Source organism: Acomys russatus, chromosome X (genome assembly GCF_903995435.1).
Source record: "Acomys russatus chromosome X, mAcoRus1.1, whole genome shotgun sequence".
NCBI lineage: Eukaryota > Metazoa > Chordata > Mammalia > Rodentia > Muridae > Acomys > Acomys russatus.
Genome location: NC_067169.1, coordinates 111067378 through 111089024, shown reverse-complemented (window position 1 = coordinate 111089024; position 21647 = coordinate 111067378). Strand labels below are relative to the sequence as shown.

The 21647-nt window shown below is 39.1% G+C and overlaps 1 pseudogene; it reads left to right on the top strand.

Moving 5' to 3' along the window:
• Positions 1-17618: 17618 nt before the first annotated feature.
• Positions 17619-19219, top strand: LOC127185738 (T-complex protein 1 subunit gamma-like; annotated as a pseudogene).
• The last annotated feature ends 2428 nt before the right edge of the window (positions 19220-21647 follow it).

Genomic DNA, 21647 nt, shown 5'->3' with positions numbered 1-21647 from the left:
TGTAAATGTACCACAGTTTCTTTACCCATTGTTCAGCTGAGGAACATCTAGGTTGTTTCCAGTTTCTGCTATTACAAGTAAAGCTGCTATGAGCATAGTTGAGCAAATGTCTTTGTAATATGGTGCAGCATCTTTTGGGTATATGCCCAGGAGTGGTATAGCTGGGTCTTGAGGTAGATCTATTACCAATTTTCCTCCATTTCTTTAATTGTGTTTTCCTGTATCTCTTTGAGGGATTTAATTTCTTCTGTATTTCTTTGAAAGATTTATTTATTTCCATTTTAAAAGCATCTAACAAGTTCATAAGCATAGATTTAAGGTCATTTTCCTGTTTTTGACTGCATTGAAATATCTAGTATTTTTAGAGAGTTCTGGTAGAGCCATAATGGCCTGGTTTTTGTTGATTGTGTAATTAGGCTCACCTTTAGCCATTTGGTTGTCCCTGGCATTAGGTTGGCTGTTTGTTTGCAGAACCTAATGGGTTTCTTGAGTCTTTGTGATCCAGTGAAGTCCTCCCAATCTCCTCAAGACTGTAAAGAAGGCTGGATCTGCACACCTCTGGAGTCCAGAGTGCTCTTCTGGAACAGAGGAACACTAACGGGGGTATTTCAGAGTCAGAAGCACAGCAGGTTTCTAACCTAACAAAAACTGTGCTCCTGGCAGTGAGATTTAGAGGGGTTCGATTGTCTTGGCCCCAGGGACCCTGTATGCTACTATTGTTCATTTGATCTCCTCTCGAAGAACAGAGGAATCTTGGATTAGAGGTTAAGGTGCTGCCTCCATTCTCAGGGAAAGCATGAAGAATCAAAGGTCTGGTTTTGAAGTGGATAACTCTTGGGAATGTGGACTTATGCTTGAATAGGAGGAAGATGTGGGTGGGCTGGAAATTCTTGAGGGGGACATGGACTGTAAGCATCTGTGGGCTGGAGGCACCAGGTGGGAAGCGTAGGGCCAGTGGAAAGCACCAGGCAGGTGCTTCGAACCCTGTGGGCCCTGGAGCTGTACAGTGGTAGCTCCCACAAACAAAAAAAGGTACGGTTACTTCCTCAGCAACTAACAACTGTCATTAGCTACATCCTTGGGAAGAGGTGTATCAGGAAAGCCTTAACTCTCCATGCTAGGATTTTTAGTGCTCTTAATTTCCTGGAGGGATTATGTGCACAACTACATTTTCTGTAGGTTTGTGTATGCAACAACCATTTCATGTCCAGAGGCCACTCATTCACAGCACTTCTCCCTGTCCTCCTGTACTTATATATTTTTCTATATCATCTTCATTAACATTCCTTGAGTCTTGTGTATGTGTACATAAATGGAAGGTTAATATATATGTCTCATAAATGAGCACTCATTGTCCTTTAATCTTAGTATTTTAAATAGTTATGAGCTTCTGCATTAAGCACTGCACTCTACAATAAAAAGCTTCTCTGACCAAGGTTAAAATAGCCCAGATCTATTGATATAAACATAAATATTTAAAGGAAGTTTGATAACAATTTCATTTGGAAAAACAGTATCGATAGGTTTTCTCCTAGGACCTATGATCTCACCAGCCCTGGACTTGTGGTCAGGTTTATAGTACTACTCATAAATTCCTTCCCACAGAGAATGTATCAAAACCAATTAGAAAGTAGTTGGTTGTACTCACAAGAGTCAGGCCACTGTTGCACCTGTGGGCACATCATGCCTGGCAAGTTGGTACTGTATTTCACAGGGTTAACAGCTGGATAAGACTACTGTTATATTTTCTCTGCCAGTACATACATGGCACCTCTGGAACTATGAAATATAGGCAATAGGAAGAAAGCTTCTAGATTTATACAGTTTGATTCTTCTATGTCTTGCAAAGCATGTGGTACCTTCAAAAATAGGGACTTACCATCTAGTTACGATGAGCAACAAAAATTAGTACCAAGCTTTGTTTTCTGTGTCTATGAAGACTCACAGACCAATAACTCATAGGAAGGGTACCTGTACCTGAATTGAGTAGCATTGCTGACCCATGTGTAAAACTCTGTTAAAACTCTCAGCCTCTGCTTCTCTTTATCTCTCTCTGTCTCTTTGTCTGTCTGTCTCTGTCTCTGTCTCTCTGTCTCTCTGTCTCTGTCTCTCTGTCTCTCTGTCTCTGTCTCTCTGTCTCTCTCTCTCCCTCCCTCTCTCTCTCTGTGTAATTTTAAAGAGTTTATATACTAGTGTGATTTCATAAGGCTTTGACATACATTCCTAGTTTTGGTTCAAGTTTCTCTTGCCCTTCATTAATCCAATTCTACTTTTGCTGAATAGCTTTGCCAACTTGACACAAGCTAAAGTCATCTGAAAGGAGGGGGCCTTAATTAAGGAAATGCCTCCATAATATGGGCAACAGGCAAAGCTTATAGTACATTTTCTTAATTAATGACTAATGAGGGAGGGCCCAGCCCACTGTGGGTGGTACTATCCATAGGATGGTGATCCTGGGTTTTTATAAGAAAGTAGGCTGGACAAGCCATGAGGAGGAAGCCAGTAAGCAGCACTCCTCCATGGTTTCTGCATCAGCTCCTGGTTCTAGGTTCCCATCCTGTTTGAATTCCTACCCTGACTTCTTTTGAAGATAAGTAATGATATGGAAGTGTAAGCCAAATAAACCCTTTCCTACCCAACTTTGTTTTGATTATGGTCTTTTATAACAGCAATTGTAACCCTAACTAGGACAGAAGTTGATATCAATTGGTGATAGTTTCTGGGTTAGGGATGGAGGTGTGCATCCACTTCTCTCAGCTCTAGGACTTTATCTGATGCGTACTGTGCAGGGCCTTTTCATGTTGCTAGTCTCTGTGAGAATATATGTGCATCAGTCCTGATGTGTTTAGAAGGCCTTGTTTTCTTCTTGTGCTCCATTGTCTCTGGCTCTTACACTCTATATGCCTCCACTTACACAGAGTCCCTGAACCTCAAGGAGAGGGAGTTGATGAAAACATACCATTTGGGGATGAGTTTTTTAAGGCCCCCCACTCTCTGCATAATGTCTCACTGTGGGTCTCTGTGTTTGTTCCCATCTACTGCAGGAGGAAGCTTCTCTTGACAGCTTAGTAAGGCACTGATCTATGGATATAGCAGAATGTCATTAGGAGTCATTTTATTGCAATATTTTTGTTGTTATTGTTGTTGGTAAAGCATTAATATTTGGTTTTACCCTAGGTATCTGGAGTATCTAGTCTCAGGTTCTTGGTCACCTAAGCAGTGTCAGGTATGAGTTCCATGTCACGGATTGGACTTTAAGTCAAAACAGATATTGGTTGGTTACTCCCACAAGCTTTGTGACACCATTGCCCTAGCATATATTGCAGGTAGGATACCATTGTATGTCAGGGGTTTTGTGTTTAGGTTGTTGTTGATGTTTCTCTTTTGGTAGCATGCAGAGTATCTTCCTGTACCAAAGAGACTAGCACATGGGGTAATGGCTCCATGTAGGCACCAGCTCAACTTCTCCATGTTCAATGAGTTTTGTTGATGTTGTCTTCAGTAATGGAGTCTTGAAGTCAATTTGTGGAGAAGAACCTATAGTCTTTGCAACAGCCTGGGTTGTTTGAGGGTTCCCATGAGACTCCATTGACAAAATGTTTGATTGGATGAAACCCATTCCTGATATTGGAAGCTTCTCTTGGTGACAAGAGATGTCCAGTCAGGGCCCATCTCCCCCTCTATTAGGCAGTTTCATTTAAATCACTTTCACATATGTATTTTAGGAAGCTTCTATTGTATAATGTTTCCATATGCTCCTCAAATGGTCCTTAGTTTTAGCTGTCCTTTCCTCTATTCCCCCCGTCTACCACAGTACTCCCTCTGCCCTTTGGATACTCCGATTTGGGGTCTCCGCTCATCCATCCATAACTATCTATTCTATTTCCTATTCCTAGAGAGGTTCATCTCTCCCTACTACTTCCTTATTCTATACCTAACCTCTGTGGTTATGGAAATTTTGGCTTGCTTATCAATGACTTAACAACTAACATCTACATATAAGCTAATGCATACCATATTTGTCTTTCTGGGTCTGGGTTACCTCACTCAGGATAATCTTTTCTAGTTCCATCCATTTTCCTGCAAATTTTATGATGTCATTTTTAGCACCTGTGTGATATTCCACTGTGTAAATGTACCACATTTTCTTTATTTATCTGTTGATGGGCATATATGTTGTTTCTTATTTTTGGCTATTATGAATAAAACAGCAATGAACATGGCTTAGCAAGTGACTTTGTGGTAGGATGAAGCATCCTTGGGATATATGTCCAAGAGTGTTATACCTGGATCTTGAGGTAGATTAATTCCAATTTTCCTGTGGCACCACCACACTGGTTTCCATGGTGGATGTACAAGTTTGCACTCATACAGATATGTATGAAATGTATGAGTGTTCCTCTTACTCCATATCCTTGCCAACATGAGCTGTCATTTTTGTTTTATTGACCTTAGCCATTGTGACCTGTAAGATGAAATCTCAAGGTAGTTTTTATTCACATTTCCCTGATGACTAAGAACAATGAACATGCTGTTAAATGTTCCGCAGCCATTTGAGTTTGTTATTTTAAAAATTATCTCTTTAGATCTGTACACCAGTTTTAAATGTTATATGTTTTCTTGATATCTACTTTTTTTGAGTTCATTCTATATTTTGGACATTAGCTCTCTATTGGAAGTGGAGTTGATCAATATCTTTTCTTATTTTTCAGGCTGTCATGCAGAAGCTTTTAAGCTTCATGAGGTCCCATTTATTTATTGTTGACCTTATGCCTATGCTAACAGTGTTCTGTTCAGAAAATCTTTTCCTGCACCAATTCAATCAAAGCTATTCACCACTTTCTCTTTGATCAGCTCTGGTGAATCTGGGATTTTTGTTTTTGTTTTTGTTTTGTTGTTGTTGCTGGATTTTTAGGTCTTTGATCAGTATGAAGTTAAGTATTGTGCAGGGTGATAAGTATGGATCTATTTGGATTCTTCTTTACACAATCATCAAGTTTTATCAATACCACTTATTGAAGATATTGTCTTTTTTCCAAGGTGTATTTCTGTCTTCTTTACCAGGTTCCCATAGGCGTATTGACTTATGTCTGGGTCTTCAATTCTATTACATTCACCAATGTGTCATTTTTGTGCCAATATCATGCTGTTTTTTAATCACTATACCTCAGTAGTACAAATACAAAAGAAGTTCAAGTATGTCCCTAAAAATTATGCCAGGAAATTCCTATGGCTGATAGACGCTTTCAGCAAAGTGGCAGGATACAAAATACCTCTCAAAAAATTAGCAGCGTTCTTATATACAAATGACAGACTGAGAAAGAAATTATGGAAACAACACATTTCACAATAACCTCAAATATTATTAAATATATTGTGATAACTCTAAGTAAGTGAACGACTTGTATGTTAAAAACATCAAGAAATTGACGAAGATATCAGAATAGGGAAAGATGTTTCATGCTCATGTATTGGTAGGATTGACACAGTAAAGATGGTCATCTTACCAAAAGCAAAATACAGATTCAATGTAATCCTCATCAAAATCTCAGTACAATTCCTTACAAAATTTAAGGTGACAATTTTCTGCTTTATATAAAAACACATACCAAAAAGCTCCAGGATAAACAATCCTGAATAACAAAAGAACCCCTGAAGGTATCACCATCACCAATTTCAAGCTGCTTAACTGGTTCACTGTCCCCCTCATTTTTCCATCTCCATAACTCCACTACCTGCTTGAATGCTTTAGCCTACTCTATTCTCCCTTTCGATTTTCATTTCACCTACAATCTACCGTCTCCCTCTCTAAGTGCATCTCCTCATCCACTGGCCTGTTCCCAGTTTCCTGACATCTGCATGTACTCCAAGCCAATTATACATGTAGTGCCAACCTGTGAGAGAAAACAGGTGGCATTATTTTTTGGGGTTCAGTTGGTTTTGAAACAATAAAAAAATAATACAAAATCACAAAATCCACCAATCACAGTGAGGATAACTTATAAAAAAGGATTCAGTAATAATTTTGAACTAAGACACCAACAGTGGTTTTCACATGTGAGCCATGACTCTCTTGGAGATCGCATATCTGATATCCTGTGTATCAGATATTTACACTATGATTTACAACAGTAGCACAATTACAGTTATAAGGTAATAGTTAAATAATTTTATGGTTGAGGGTCACCACAACATGAGGAACTGTATTAAAAGGTCACAGCATTAGGAAGGTTGGGAACTACTGATCGATAACACTTTCAGGAGTTTGACATCAGTGCTTTCTTCTGGCCTCTGTGAGTACTGAATGCATGTGGTACACATACATACATGTGGGTAAGGGCTCACACACATAAAATAAAAATTTTTAAAAATGTTCACAATGTGGGCTCCTTTTAATTTTTTACAAATATATAAACCAATAACATATATTGTTGGTGGTTGTATATATAATTGGTAAATTATTAAAACTATAAAATAAGCTTTTACTAAAGATGCCTAAGTAAGTAAAAGAAGAGGCAAGCCATGGAGTCATCTGAGGAATATAAAATGGAGTTCTTTGTGCTGACTGGAATTTTTTTGTTTCTGAAACAAGGATGACTTCAAGTTAAGATAGGATGACAGTGAAGAAGTAAATGTAGCTTTATACCATTACTGGATACTGCTACAGCTTTCAAAATAGTGCTACTTTGTATCTAAGCAGTGTGCTGTAAGCAGACAAGCACTAGATGTTCAAGGTAAGACTCCACTGTCTATGACTCATGTCAGGTTTGAATTTGTCAGTACCTCAGCCACCTTCTCTATAAATTGAGAATCACTGTAATGCCTTACTCAAAGCATTATTTTCAAAAACACATGAAATGATGCATGTAAAATGTCTAGTTAGCACAATACTTTGAACATAATAATCACTGAGTACAGTTTGGTTCTAGAGCCAGCAGAGAGCAATTTGCTGACAAAAATAAATAAATAAATAACATGATGTCCAGAAAACAATAAAACACCTCCAGTGCTTCTGGCCTTGGGCTGTTTCATTGGCTTTTGTTGAGAATCTTAGGGAAAGTAGACTTTAAGACAGCTGTCCCGCATACCTTGATGGGTAGATAGACCAGATCATGAAATTTTAAACTATGAGCTATGCTGTCAGAGACTAAACATAAGATTTTCTAGATTTTTCTTTTGGAATTGTGTGCACATGCTCACATGTGTTCTTTCTGACCTTTCTGACTTTTCTTCCATGTTATCAAATCCAGTTTCTTCTATTATGTTCTCCTCCTTTTGTTCCCTGCTAAAGCTTCTGTCCCTTATCTTAATGAGAAGAGACACTTAGTGATTTCCTCTTGTTGAGGAGCCTCTGGCTGGAGCAACAATTCACTGACCCAGTGGGGACAATAACCCATCCAGTGAATCCTTCAGATAGACCTATGGCACTTAGTCATTTCTGACTGATATACAGCCATATATAATCCCAGCACTTGGGAGGCCAAGGCATGAGAGGCACTAGTCCCAGGCCTCAAGAAAAATGTTTCTCTTATCTATATATAAGTGGGAAAACAAAGACGAAGTAGTAAGAACTGCCCTCTCTTTTGACATTATATTCTTTCAGCTGTTTTAGTGATAAATTATTTCATTTCTAAGTTTAAGATGGTAGCTTTTGAAAATGCCTTTACTCGATAGTCAACTTTGGTAAATTGAACATTACAGAACCTAAAAACCACCCAAAGAGTCTATGGTGATTACTTTATTTACTCTTTTGTGACATGATTTAATGATTCTCCAACATAATTTTTTATATGACAGGGTTGTATCACAATGCCAACAGGTAATTACAAACGTGTCTGAAAATAGCACACATTTGCTATCTTTGGCTATAGATGTCCAAAGGCCAAACAAGGCTTCACTTGGCTAAAATCAAGAGGCCAATAGGACCATGTCTGTCTTGGATGATCTAGAAGAGAATTTGTTTCTTGTCTGTCTCATCTTCTAGAGGCCATCTACTTTCCTTGCCAGTGGCTAGTTCTTTGAAACTAAAGCATACATTGTTAGGCACCTCTTTCTTTCTGGCTCTCCTGCCTCCCTCATACTTGAATTTTTTGATTATATTGGATATATTTGTATAATCTTGGGTTATCTATTCCTCTTATATTCCTTAATTGAAATCTACGTGCCAAGTTCCATTTGCCATATAAGATAATATATGTACTTGCTTAGGGAGTTGGCATGTTTATCTTTGAGTTGGGTGGAGCTTTTAATCTTGTTATAATTGATAAAAAATATTGTTCAAGTGAAATCATATGAAGAATCTCAGTTTGTAAATTCCACCAAAACAGAGATATTACATATAAAGTTCACCACTGTACCTCCACTATTTCTTTCCCACTATAGTCCCAAGAAGAACACAATATAGAACCTTCTAGACTGGTTTGGAACACCATTTAGAAACACTTCCACCATCACATCCCTGATAGTATGTTTTTCATAGAAATTTGATGCATCTTTTTTAGATTTATAAATAACTTGATTCTTTAATAATTTCACATATGTATACAGTGTATTAATGTCATATCCACCCCAATTTCTCTCTTTCATCTCCCCCAGGCCCCTAAAAATTTCCTCTCCAAATTTCTTCTCTTTCTCCTTTCTTTCTATTTTCCTTCTTTTTTCTATACCACATCCTTCTGTTTTACCCCTTCTTTTATTCATCTAACACACAGATTCCGATTAGTGTTGCCTATATCTTTCAGTGTGGGGTCATTCACTAGAACGTGGGCAACCCAGCAGTGCCTGTGACACCAAAGAGAGCAGATTCTTCTTCCTCTAGCAGCCTTCAGCTGCCAAAAGCTCTTCAGCTAAGGATGGGAATTTGAGATGCTATCCTCCAAGCATGCTGGAATCTTGAGTAGATTGATCTTGTTGGGGCGTGGGTAGGCAGCCACAGCTGCTGTGAATTAATGAGTGTAACATCCTTGTCAGGCACAGAGAACAGCATTTCATAGCTGTTCTCCCATACTCTAGAGCTTACATTCTTTCTTTTAATGCTTGTGAATGAACTCCATCAGATAGGGTCATGTCTCTTATTCCAATATTCACAGAGACTGATGTCCTCAATGTTTCTGAGTTAAGGAATAACTAATTCCTTATTGCTCAGTGAGTTGTGAGCAAAACTGCTTATCCAGCATCTCTTTCAAATTTCCCTACTCACAATTATTTATGAGTCAAACCTATATATCGACATCACTGGACAGAAACCAAGTGGGAACGCTGCCACTACATACAATCCCAAATCATCTAAATGTGTGTGTGTGTGCATCAAGTCTCAGTAGAATGTAGTCTTTCAGACATCTTACTTGTACACAACCTCATCCTTTAAGGAAATATTAGAAATGGGACAAAGCCTGTTAGAAGTGAAGACTTTTTATTGCCTAAACACAATTTAGTTCAGACATTTAAGAAATAAGGAAATGACGTCATTCTAGAGATGTGATGTATAGTCTAGTTGTAGGTAATTACACTGTATCATATATGGTACATTTGTCAAGAGAAATGATCTTAAATGTTCCTATCATATGCCAAATATGGTACTTACATGGAGACATGTGTAAATCACATCAACACATCCCACTGTATACATTAAATGCACAAAATTTAAATTAATTTAGAATATTTCTGTTTTCTCTTATGCAGTGATCACTAGTTCTTGGGAGGAGGTGATGTGATATAGATATCTTATTTAGAGTTAGCATTACATAATCTCTTATCCTATATACGTTGACCAGTTCTGGGTCTCTGTAGTAATTGCCATCTAGTGCAAATAGAAGTTTCTATGATGAGGGTTGAGATATGCTCTATTCTATTTTTATAATGATGTCATTATACAAATATGTCAGAATAATAGTGGTAGGCTCTTTCTTAGGTCCTGTGACCTATCTAGCCACAGGTTCTTGGCTCTGATAGTGGTTCTAGCAATGGGTTTCATTTTGAGGAATGGGCTTTTAATACAATTAGAAAGTGATTGTTCACTCTCATAACAGTTGTGCCACTCTATAGGTAGGACAAGTTAGACTTGATGGTTCATTTTTTTTTTAGAAAAAGAGGACAGAAAGTGGGATGTTTAGAAAATGTTTGTGTATCTGAGAGGAGTTGGGGAAGAGGTGAATACAATAAAAATACATCGTATGAAATATTCAAGGAGCTAATAAGAAACAGTGAACTATGAAGTGTATTGCAAAGTAATAAAGAAAAGGAAGATACACAGTATTACAGAGTATCATGTTAGAAGATCTAAAATAGAATTTAAGTCTACTTTGAACAGTTATTCCTTTATTCAAAAATATAACTAAGAATCTAGTGCTGTTTCTATTGTTTGATTTTTTTATGTTTGCCATTGCAAAAATGGTTCAACCCATGGATAAAGAGGTCAGAGCCCCTTGAGTGGAAACTTATAGATGGTGTTTGGCTAACTGATCATGTTGTCAAACTTCCTACTAAATATTTATGTTCATATCTATAGATTTGTGATGTTCTCATGTTAATCAGAGAAGCTTCTATTTGTAGTGAATAGGTTTTAATGAAGAATCATTTAACATACTGAGAAAATAAGTTACTTTGAGTGTCCAACCATAGATGGGACACCCATATACCTTCCATAACTTCAAGGCTCAGGGAACATTGTGAAATGTGGCATAGAAAGAATGGGGGGTGTACTATGAAATACTGTCTTCTGGACATGACTTAACCTTTGCACATATAAACTCAAAGCATCTGTGTTTGCCCGCACAAGATATATACTGATAAGGTTTTTGTTTGTTTTATTATTTGGTTGGTTTTTTTGTTTGCTTATTTTTGTTTTCGTCTCTTTGGTTTTTTAAGACAGGCTTTCTCTGTAAAGCCCTGACTGTCCTAGGTTCACTTTTTAGAGCAGGCTGGCCTCAAATGCACAGTGATCTACCTACCTCTGCCTCCCTGAGAGCTAAGATTATAGGCATGCTCTACCACACTTGACATGCTGGTAAGTTTTTAAGCAGCACAAATACACCCCATTTAGCTAATATCCACATTCCTTTATTTTACCTTGTTTGTCAGTAGCTGGGACTGAGCCCAAGGCCTGACATGGCTAGACAACTATCCCAATATTGACCTACATCTATTGTTGACAACTTTCTATTGTATAAAGTTAATCTAATTCAATCATTTATGCTTTATATTTGAAGTTATAGCCATTTCAGATTTCACCATTGTAATAAACAATCAAAATATACAATCAAACTGCTAATGTTTGAGAGTGTAAACTACTTCTGAGTATTTTTCATACTGTAAGTGGCATAAAAGTTTGTTTGATAGAAAATTTTTGTTGAAGACCTATAGGTCAGAATATAATCACCATATTAATACCATGCTTTGGGCAGTCGGTGATAATGGAGAGATGATAAATCAACAATATTTCTTCTTTCTCTGAAGCAATCATAATTGACTTGTACTTACCTGGGGGCTATCAACACCAACCGCTTCAGACTTCATAATTCTGACTTTAACTGTAATTAGTCTTAGGTCACAAATGACAGTGACTTTCCACAATACAATCACATAACACACTGAAAAGTGATTGCAAAGCTAGTTACCACAAATATAAGGCATAAGATCAATGTGAATAAGAGAAACAGAGCAGTGTTCCAGTGCCAAAGAAGAACTGGCATGATAACAGCTGTGACTGCATACGCATAATGAGGTTTGAAGTGAAGGGTGCATTTCACATGGCAGAGCAGGCTCAAACACTCAGAGAGCAAGTTTCCAGCAGGAGGAATGAGATGAAGCCTACCTCTGAGGAGTCTGAGGTTCTGGTACCCTGCACTGTGTATATGGACTTTGCATATCCTAAAGTTGGGAACAAGCAGAGATTACAGTTACCACATTTCTGGGCATATTGTCATTTGGTCAAAATATGTTGCCTGAGACTACTGATTAGAGATGATGTCAATATGTCTAGTAAAATCATGCAGGTGTACCTTGGTGAAATTTCAGGCTGAGTCCCATATCATTGTAAGAAAGCACATATCATAGTCAAACGAGCTACATTATTTTGTGGCAAACCAGTATACAGAAAAATAGCTTTGCACCATACACAGCCTATCAAGGGCACAGCAGAACTATGTCTGGGAAAAAAACAAGTTATACACTCTAATTTAAAAATGCATTACTGTTAACAGTGCTAACCGCCAAGTAAGCTGTTAGGAACATGGTGCCAATAGACTCTTCAATACAGAGCTGCCACAAAGTAAATCTAACAACAGGAGCTGTCCCTGGAAATGGCTCTAAGTTAGCATTCTGGACATTCATATCTAAGATCACTTGAACAACCTTGGAACTTTAACTATTGTATAGCACATAAAATATCTTGGGGAGCTTTATTTTATCTGGGGGGAAATTTAGGTGTGCAATTTTGTCAAGTTAAAGTTTCCAGGGTTTTGAAGTTAATGCTGAATCCTGAACCTTCACAACTGTCCACTCTGTCACAGGGTGTTCATGTGATTTATAAATTAGGATCAACTCTTTATAAATATGGTTATTTTAATTCTTTGAAATTTTAATACCTATATACAATATCTTAATCATATCAATCCCATTTCCCTTTACAACTACCGCAACCCCCCAACATATCTCCAATCAGCTTCATGTCCTTTCTGTTTTAATAACTCACTGAGTCCCATTAGTGCTGCCTATATGTGTTCAGGTATGGAGTCATCTACTGGAGGCATGCACAGAGAACAGCTTTGAAAAAGAAAAGCGACAGATTCCAACATTAGCTGTAATAGGGAGAATTCTATCCCTATTTCAGCAGCAGTCTCATCCCTTGGGATCACAAGTCTAAGTAAAGGTATGAGAATGAAAGTTGTACCACATGCATAGTCAGCCACTTATGTCACATGGCTGCGAGACTACCTTGATGGTTTACTCTCTAGAGATTATATGCTGCACAAGTGATAGTGACAGAAATGCAATTTGCACCAAAAATAGATCCTAGGGAAAAATAGGAGTATAAGCTCCACAAAGACATAGCTGCTGTTTGTGGTGCGCACAATTACATTACTTTAATGTAGAACGCTTGCCTGGCACATGGTGCTTGTGGAAGGCTCCCAAACACCTAAGAAATGTCTGGGTTCTGAACAACTTGAGAAATCTATAAAATCATGAGGGATGGTATTTGAAACATTAGTTGATTATGACTTCTAGGTAGGATGACAGATTAGAGCCTCACAGCTGCATGTCTGAAACAAAACTGTTGAGATGATATACAGTTCCTATCCTACAAGAGGCAAAGTTTATAAAGAGACTGATTAAGCCAGGAGAAATGGGTGCAGGAAAACAAATGGAAGAGCTGAGCTGGAAATCCTGGAACCTAGCTGCAAGGCCCCTAGAATCAGTACAACATGGCATAATTGAGCTAAGAAGAGCAGTAGCAACTTTAAGGAAAGTGCAGTTACTGGAGAAATTGGGGCTCCCTTATGGGGGATTCCTAGCCTTCTTAATAAAATAAAAGCTCAATTAACTCATTAGGAAGCTCAAGGACAGTTTTATCAGAGTTTGGTAAGGCAGGCAAGGTATTAACCTATGCAGATACCAGAAAGGAGGTAGAGAAAAGGAAGAGACAAAGTCATGGCATTTATAAACACCCATATGATGCATATGTAGCCACATAGCAGAAGGAGGGGGGAAGTAGCATCAGATAAAGTGAGTGAGATAACTTAGAGTGTCCAGAAAAGTATTCCTAGGACTTGTTGAGTTTCTTTCTTTCTATTTTTTGTAAAATACATAATATTTTTATTGATTATTTGGGAATTCACATCATGAACCCCACTATAGTGATAGTGATAGCATTGACAACATTAACAGACTGGAGTCTAGCATAACCATCTTCTGAGAGGCTTCATCCTGCAACTGATGGAGACATGCAGAGACCCACAGCCAAACAATAGGCAGAGTCAGGAAGTCTCATGGGAAAATGGGAAGGAAGGATGGAAAGACTCAGAGGGGCCGGGGACATCACAAGAAGACCTAAAGAGTAAACTAACCTGGGCTCATAGAGACTGAACTACCAACCAGAAAACATACATGGGCTTGACCTAGGCCACCTACACTTGTAGCAGATGTATAGCTTGGTCGTCATGTGGGTCCTCTAACAATGGGAGTAGAGGCTGTCTCAGACTCTGCTACCTACCCCTGGGTCCCCTAGCTGGGGTGCCTTGTAATTCTCAGGTAGGAGAAGATGTGCTTGGTACTGCAGTGACTTGAGATACCGGGGTGGATTAGTACCATTTGGAGGTCTCCCTTTCTCTGGGAGGAAAGAGAGGGAGGAATGGGAGGAGAGGTAGGGGTGGGACTGGGAGGGGAGGAGGGGGCTGGGATTGGGAAGTAAAATGATCAAGTAAGTAACTAAGTAAATTAATTTATTAATTGAAAAAATAGTGTGGTACTGGCACAAAAATGGACACATAGATTAGTGTAATAGAATAGAGAACGTAGATACAATGTCATGAAATTATAGCCACTTGATTTTTGACAAAGATTCTAAAATACATATTGTAGAAAAGACAGCATCTTCAACAAATACTGCTGAGAATATTTGATAGATATGTGCAGAAATATATACTTAAACCTGTACAAACAACAATTCTAAATGGATCAAGGACCAAAACACAGTACCCAAACACTAAAGTTGAAAATTTGCTAGAGGAAAAATTAGAGAATGTACTTCAATATATAGGCACAGGTAAGGACTTTATGAATAGGCCTCCACTATTTTAGGAAATGAGGTCCATAATTAGCAAATGGGATCTCCTCAAAATAAACAGCTTTGTACAGCAAAGGAAAGTGTCATTTGGATGAAGGTCCAGTGTAGAGAATGGGAGAATTGGAAGATAGAATATAGACAAAATTCAAACTAAATGTCAAGAAAACATCAACTGAATTAAAAACAGGCTATTGTGGCAATGGCTCAATGTTTAGGAGCACTTGTTGATTTTGCAAAGGACCCAGGTTTAGCTCTGAGAATCCACATGCTGGTTCATAACCATCTATAATTTCAGGTCCTGGGGATCTAGTCCCCTCTTCTGACCTGCATGGACACCAGGCATGAACATTGTGCATATACATACATACACATAGTCAAAACGCCCATAGACATAAAATAAAAAAAATTTCTTAAAGTAAAAATTTGGCCATGGACCTGAACAGAGTGCTTTCAGAAGAAGTATAAATGGTTAATAAACAATTTAAAAAGTAATCGTCTTGGAATATACCCAGAAGATGCTCCAGCACACAACAAGAAAATTTGCTCAACCATGTTCATAGCAGCCTTATTCATAATAGCCAGAACATGGAAACAGCCTAAGTGTCCCTCAGTAGAAGAGTGGATAAAGAAACTGTGGTACATTTACACTATGGAATATTACTCAGCTATTAAAAACAAGGAATTCCCGAAATTTGTGGATAAATGGATTGAGCTAGAAAAATGATCATAATGAGTGAGTTAACCCAGAAGCAGAAAGAATCAAATGGTATATACTCACTTATATCTGCATACTAGCCCAAGGGGCATGTCCCACGAAAGCCTTCACTTACCAGGAAACTGGGACAGAGGGGAGGGCATCCTATTGGGACTCTAGATGAGAGACGCATGGGAGAATAGCAAAATAAAAGGATCCAGAGGGTCCTAGAAATCTACAAGTAGAACAATATGATAGGCAGATTTGGGCCCAGGGGTCCCACTCAAACTAAGGCACCAGCCAAGGACAATACAGGAGGTAAACTTTAAACCCCTTCCCAGATCTAGCCAATGGTCAGAATATTCTCCACAGTTGAGTGGAGAGTGTGATATGACTTTCTCACGTATTCTGGTGCCTCACATTTGACCATGTCCCCTGGAGGGGGAGACCTGGTGGCACTCAGAGGAAGGACAGCAGGTAGCCAAGAAGAGACTTGATACCCTATGAGAATATATAGGGGGAGGTAATCCCCCTCAGGAACAGTCATAGGGGAGGGGAATAATGGGAAATGGCGGGGGGGGGGGGGGAAGAGGGAGGAATGGGAGGATACAAGGGATGGGATAAACATTGAGATGTAACAAGAATAAATTAATAAAAAAGAAAAATAAATAAAAAGTAATCGTCATTAGCCATCAGGAAATGCAGATTAAAGATACTTTGAGATTCTTTTTTTAAAATATATTTTATTGATTTATTCATATTGCATCTCAATTGTTAGCCCATCCGTTGTATCTTCCCATTCCTCCCTCCCTCCCATTTTCCCTTTACTCCCCTCTCCTATGACTGTGACTGAGGGGGATCTCCTCCCCCTGTATATGCTCATAGGGTATCAAGTCTCTTCTTGGTAGCCTGCTATCCTTCCTCTGAGTGCCACCAGGCCTTCCTATCCAGGGGAGGTGGTCAAATATGGGGCATCATAATTTGTTTGTAAGTCAGTCTCCACTCTCCACTCAACTGTGGAGACTGTCCTGTCCATTGGCTAGATCTGGGTAGGGGTTCGAAGTTTACTGCATGTATTATCCTTGGCTGGTGCCATAGTTTGAGCAGGACCCCTGGGCCCAGATCTGCCAGTCATAATGTTCTTCCTATAGGTTTCTAGGACCCTCTGGATCCTTCTATTTCCCCATTCTTCCATGCTTCTCTCACCTAGAGTCCCAATAGGCAGTCTTCCCCTCTGTCTCACTTTCCTGGTAAGTGAAGACTTTCATGGGACAGCCCCATTGGGCTAGTGTCCAGATATAAGTGAGTATATACCATTTGACTCTTCCTGCTTCTGTGTTAACTCATTCATTATGATCATTTCTAGTTCAATCCATTTGTCCACAAATTTCCACAGCAGTCAAAAATGTCCATCACCAAAAGAAGCAGATGACATATGCTAGCCAGGATGTGGAGAAAGGAGGAGCTTCATCTATTGTTGGTGAGAGTGTGCAGCTACTATGCCAGTCATTGTAGTTGTTTCTAAAAATGTTAAAATTGAGCTTCAATATGACCTAGCTAACCACTTCTAGACCTATACCAAATGGACTCTATAGCCTTTTACCGAGATATTTGCATTTTCACATTTATTGCCACTCTATTGACAATAGCTAAAAAATTGAACCAGCCTAGATGAATGTCAGCTGATGAATGGATAATGAAATGCATTGATAATGAAATTATGCACTGAAATATTACTCAGCTGTAAAGAAAAATGAAACTATAAAGATTTCACACAACTGGATGTAACTGGAAGATATTATACTAAGTGAGTTAATCTAGGCCCCCAAAGGACAATTGCTATATGTTATTTCTCATTTGGAGATCCTAGGTTTGACTCTCTTGATTTGTGTGTTTAATTTTGTGTGTCTGTAGAATTAAGAAGGTAGAAAGGGCCCATAATGTGAGGGAAGGGAGGAGCCCTTCAGGAGGGAGGAATTAGTAGAACACATGTGATATAGAAATAGCAGAGGGCGGACTACATGTTAAAGGTGTAAGTCAGTGTGGGAGCAAAAAAATGGTGGAGAGAAGGTAGGGATGATCTAAGCAAAAATAAGGATATGTAAAAAATCATTATAGATGTCTAATACAAGTTGTGCCACCATGATGGGCCATCTTTCTGTGTTCATGCTCAATTAGAATACAAAGCATGAATTTGAAAGAAAAGTTCAATCTGCAAATATCAGTTCTGCTAAGACAACTGCAGACATTATCCATACCCGATTGGGACCCACATTTATGATGAAGATGCTTTTTGACCCAATGGGAGGCATTGTGATGACCAATGATGACAATGACATTCTTCGAGAGATTCACGTCCAGCATCCAGCAGCAAAGTCCGTGACTAAAGCAAATATGACCAAGGATGAGGATGAGAGATGGGAACACATCAGTAATTATTCTTGTGGGAGAAATGCTATCTGTGATTGAGCACTTCCTAGAGCAGCAAGTGTATCCAACAGTGGTGATCAGTGTTTACTGAATGGCACTGGATGATATGATCAGCACACTGAAGAAAATCAGTATGCCTATTGATATCAATAACTGTAAGATGATGATGATGTCAAACAGCACCAAAAGCTCTATTATTACAAAAGCCATCATTCGGTGGTCCTCTTTGTCATGCAGCATTACTCAGGATGCTGTCAGGACTGTGTAGTTTGAAGAGACAGGCCAAAAGGAAATTGACATCAAGAAGTATGCAAGGGTGGAAAAATACGTGGGGGCATCATTGAAGACTCACAGGAGTCATGATTATCAAGGATGTGACTCATCTACGAATGCTTCGCTATATCAAGAACCCTTGAATTGTGCTGCTGCATTCTTCTCTGGAGTACAAAAAGGAGAAAACCCGACTGACATTGAAATTACATGAGAGGAGGATTTCATCTGAATTCTTCAAATGGAAGAAGTATGCATCCAGCAGTTGTGTGTTAATATTATCCAGATGAAGCATGATGTGGTCATCACAAAAAAGGGCATCTCAGATTTAGCTCAGCACTGCCTCATGCAGGCCAATGTCACAACCATTCATAGAGTACAGAAGACAGACAATAATTGCATTTCTAGAGCCTATGGGGGGAAGATAGTCAGCTGACCCAAGGAACTGAAAGAAGATGTTGGTACATGTGAAGGCTTTTTGGAATTCAAGATTGGAGATGAGTACTACACATTCCTCATTGACTACAAAGACCCAAAGGCCTACACCGCTCTTCTGAGAGACGTCAGCAAAGAGATACTCTCAAAACTAGAAGGCAGCATCCAGGATGCCATGCAAATGTGCTGCAACATTCTCCTGGACCCTCAGCTGGTGCCTGGTGGTGGAGCCCATGCCTTAACAGAAAAATCTAACGCCATGGCTGGTGTCGAGCAATGGCCATAGAGAACTGTGGCTCAGGCTTTAAAGGTCATCCCTAATACTTTGATCCAGAATTGTGGGGCCAGTACCATTTGTCTACTTACCTCCCTCTGGGCCAAGCACACACAGGAGAGTTGTGAGACCTGGGGTGTGAGTGGGGGGAAAACTGATACTTTGGTGGACATGAAAGAGCTGAGTATATGTGAGTCACTGACTGTGAAGCTACAACCATACAAAACAGCAGTGAAGACTGCAGTTCTACTGCAAATTGATGACATTGTCTCTGGCCACAAGAAGAAGGGGTGATGAACAGAGCCAGCAAAACAGTGCTCCAGATGCTGGCTAGGAATGAGTGGTGAGCAAGGTGACTTCAATGCTCAGAACCTTTCCTGAGCCAGAGTCCAGGAACACTGTGGGCATATTTGTTTGCAAAGGATCAGGACTGAGGAGCAGCTCCCAATCTGCCTCATCTCATTTTGCAAAAAGCTCTGTCATGTATGACTTCTCTATTGTAAGCTTTCCATTTAATTTGCTTCCAATGATTAAATCTGTCATTTGAAAAAAAAAGAAGTATAAACTATTTGGTCTTCAACCCCATAATAGACTTGAGAAGGAATAAAATTGATTACCTGAGTATATACAGGGAGTGCAGGTTAGCAGCTTCCCAAATGAGAAGACAGTTTGCTACCTGAACAGTTACTGAAGCTTAGTGGTTTAGGAGTTAAGATGTTTTTAGGTTTAGATAGATGTTTTAACTTGATAGAGATGAGATATAATATTAATTTACATTTAGAATTTTAGACTTACCAAGATAGGAAATATAATTTTTCTCAAGACTGCCAAATACAAATAGCCAAAACACTATGAAATCATGTATATGTATATATATAAATTCCTGATTGTGTCATGGTTCTTTTTGATGTAGGTAGTTTATTGTATATATGTGTAATAATATAAATACATATGTAAAAATATTTAATAAAAACTTTAAAAATACTTTGTCTGAAAATTTTATAGTACAGTTGTTATTTATTTATTTTTATAGAAAGTAGTTTGAATGGAGACATTCTGTATGGGTGGATAATGCTCCCACATGACATGGGTTAACAAATGAAAATCTCAGTAGTGGGGAAAAGGCCTATGAAAACAATGACCTATGAGAACAGCAGAATATCATTAGGGACCATTTTATTGTGGGGGAACACAGTGGGGGAGGAGGGCCCCCTCAGTCTTAGACCTACGCAAGAAGAATAGGATGACAGTGGGAGGGAGGAACAGGAGGATACAAGTGATGGGATAACAATTGAGATGTAATCTGAATAAATTAATAATATTAACTTTTATAAAAAAAAAAAGAGAAAATCTCAGTAGTATGTATGGAATACAACCTATGTGTTATTGGTCAGGGAGGCAACAGGGATTCCCAAAAGAATATAGGCCATTACTATTTCTCTTGGTTGCCCGCAAGAGCAGGGTAGCAAGAACTTATTCCTGCAGACACCCAACATTGGGTCCTCTGAAAAAAATCACTGTGTGCTTTTATCTCTGAGCCATTTCACTAACTCTTGATTATCAAATGTGTTAAATGAATTCTAAAAGTTGTTTCATCCTGAGCAGGTGTGTAATGTATCTAAGATATGCATTAAAGTCAGATCACATCCATGAATCTAGAAGCCCTGATCACCAGACCCCCCAAGCTTTGGTTACCAAGAGATTAGACAGAGGGTGGCAGTGGCATGATTCCTCAAGATTCAAATAACATGAAATATGACCATGTTTTCTACCCAAGTTGAATATCTCAAAATAGTGTTTCCTTAGGGTTCTCTAGCACTGCTGGCTACTGTTTCTGAGTTTTGTGGGTACAGTTTTCTTAAAGTATATTAATATTGCCAATTCATAAGTACTTTATTTTACAGTAAAAAATATCCTCCCAAAATTTATGAGCCATTGTTTCTCTTCATTGCCAGCAAGACTTAGTGTAGTTCCTCATTCTGTTTCTTCCCTCGGGGTGGGGGTGGTGCAGGTGCCGCTGCTGCACACCAGGATAGAAAGGATGAAGCTGAGCTCCTAATGGCTGGGGTCCTCAGGATCTCAGTCCCGAGGATAATGACATGGGGAGAAGTCTCTCTCCAAGGTTCTCAGTGTTACAGCTCTTTGGTCCAGAAGGAAGGGAGAAATCCTTCCCCTAAGTTTTCAGTGTTGTAGCTCTTAGCGGGGAGGATAGTAGCCCAGGATTCTGCTTCCTCCCTTCTGAGCGTCTGCACATCAGAGCATTCAGGCACCAGAGTCCAAGCACTGGAGGAAGAAAGGAAGTGTTGCTGGGCAGGCGATTCCGAGGGTCCAAGTTCAGCAGTGAATGCCTGGAGAGAGAAAGCCCTCTCCGAAGCTGCTCTCCAATTGTTACAGCCTTTTAGCTTAGACACAGCAACTCTCAGAGGATAGTTGCTGAAACAGATTGTGCCAGTTTATTGGGGTGAACAAGGTTCATATGAACCTTGGGGCACGAGAAAGGATTCCAGGGTGAGCGCATGTCATTGGTTGGGGCTGGGACGCTGATGACGCTTTATTTGCCTAGAGAGGAATTCCAGGTGCCAGGATGAAAATCAGAGATGTAGAGAGATGAGGATACATGCACAAGGGCATGTTGACACAGAACAAGGAGTGAGCAACCCTTACTCTTATCGATCTCAAGAAAGAGATTTCACATCTTCAGTTTGCTCCAGGTTCATTCAAGATTCCTTGGTGACCAAGTCCACAGGCCCCACAACTTAGCA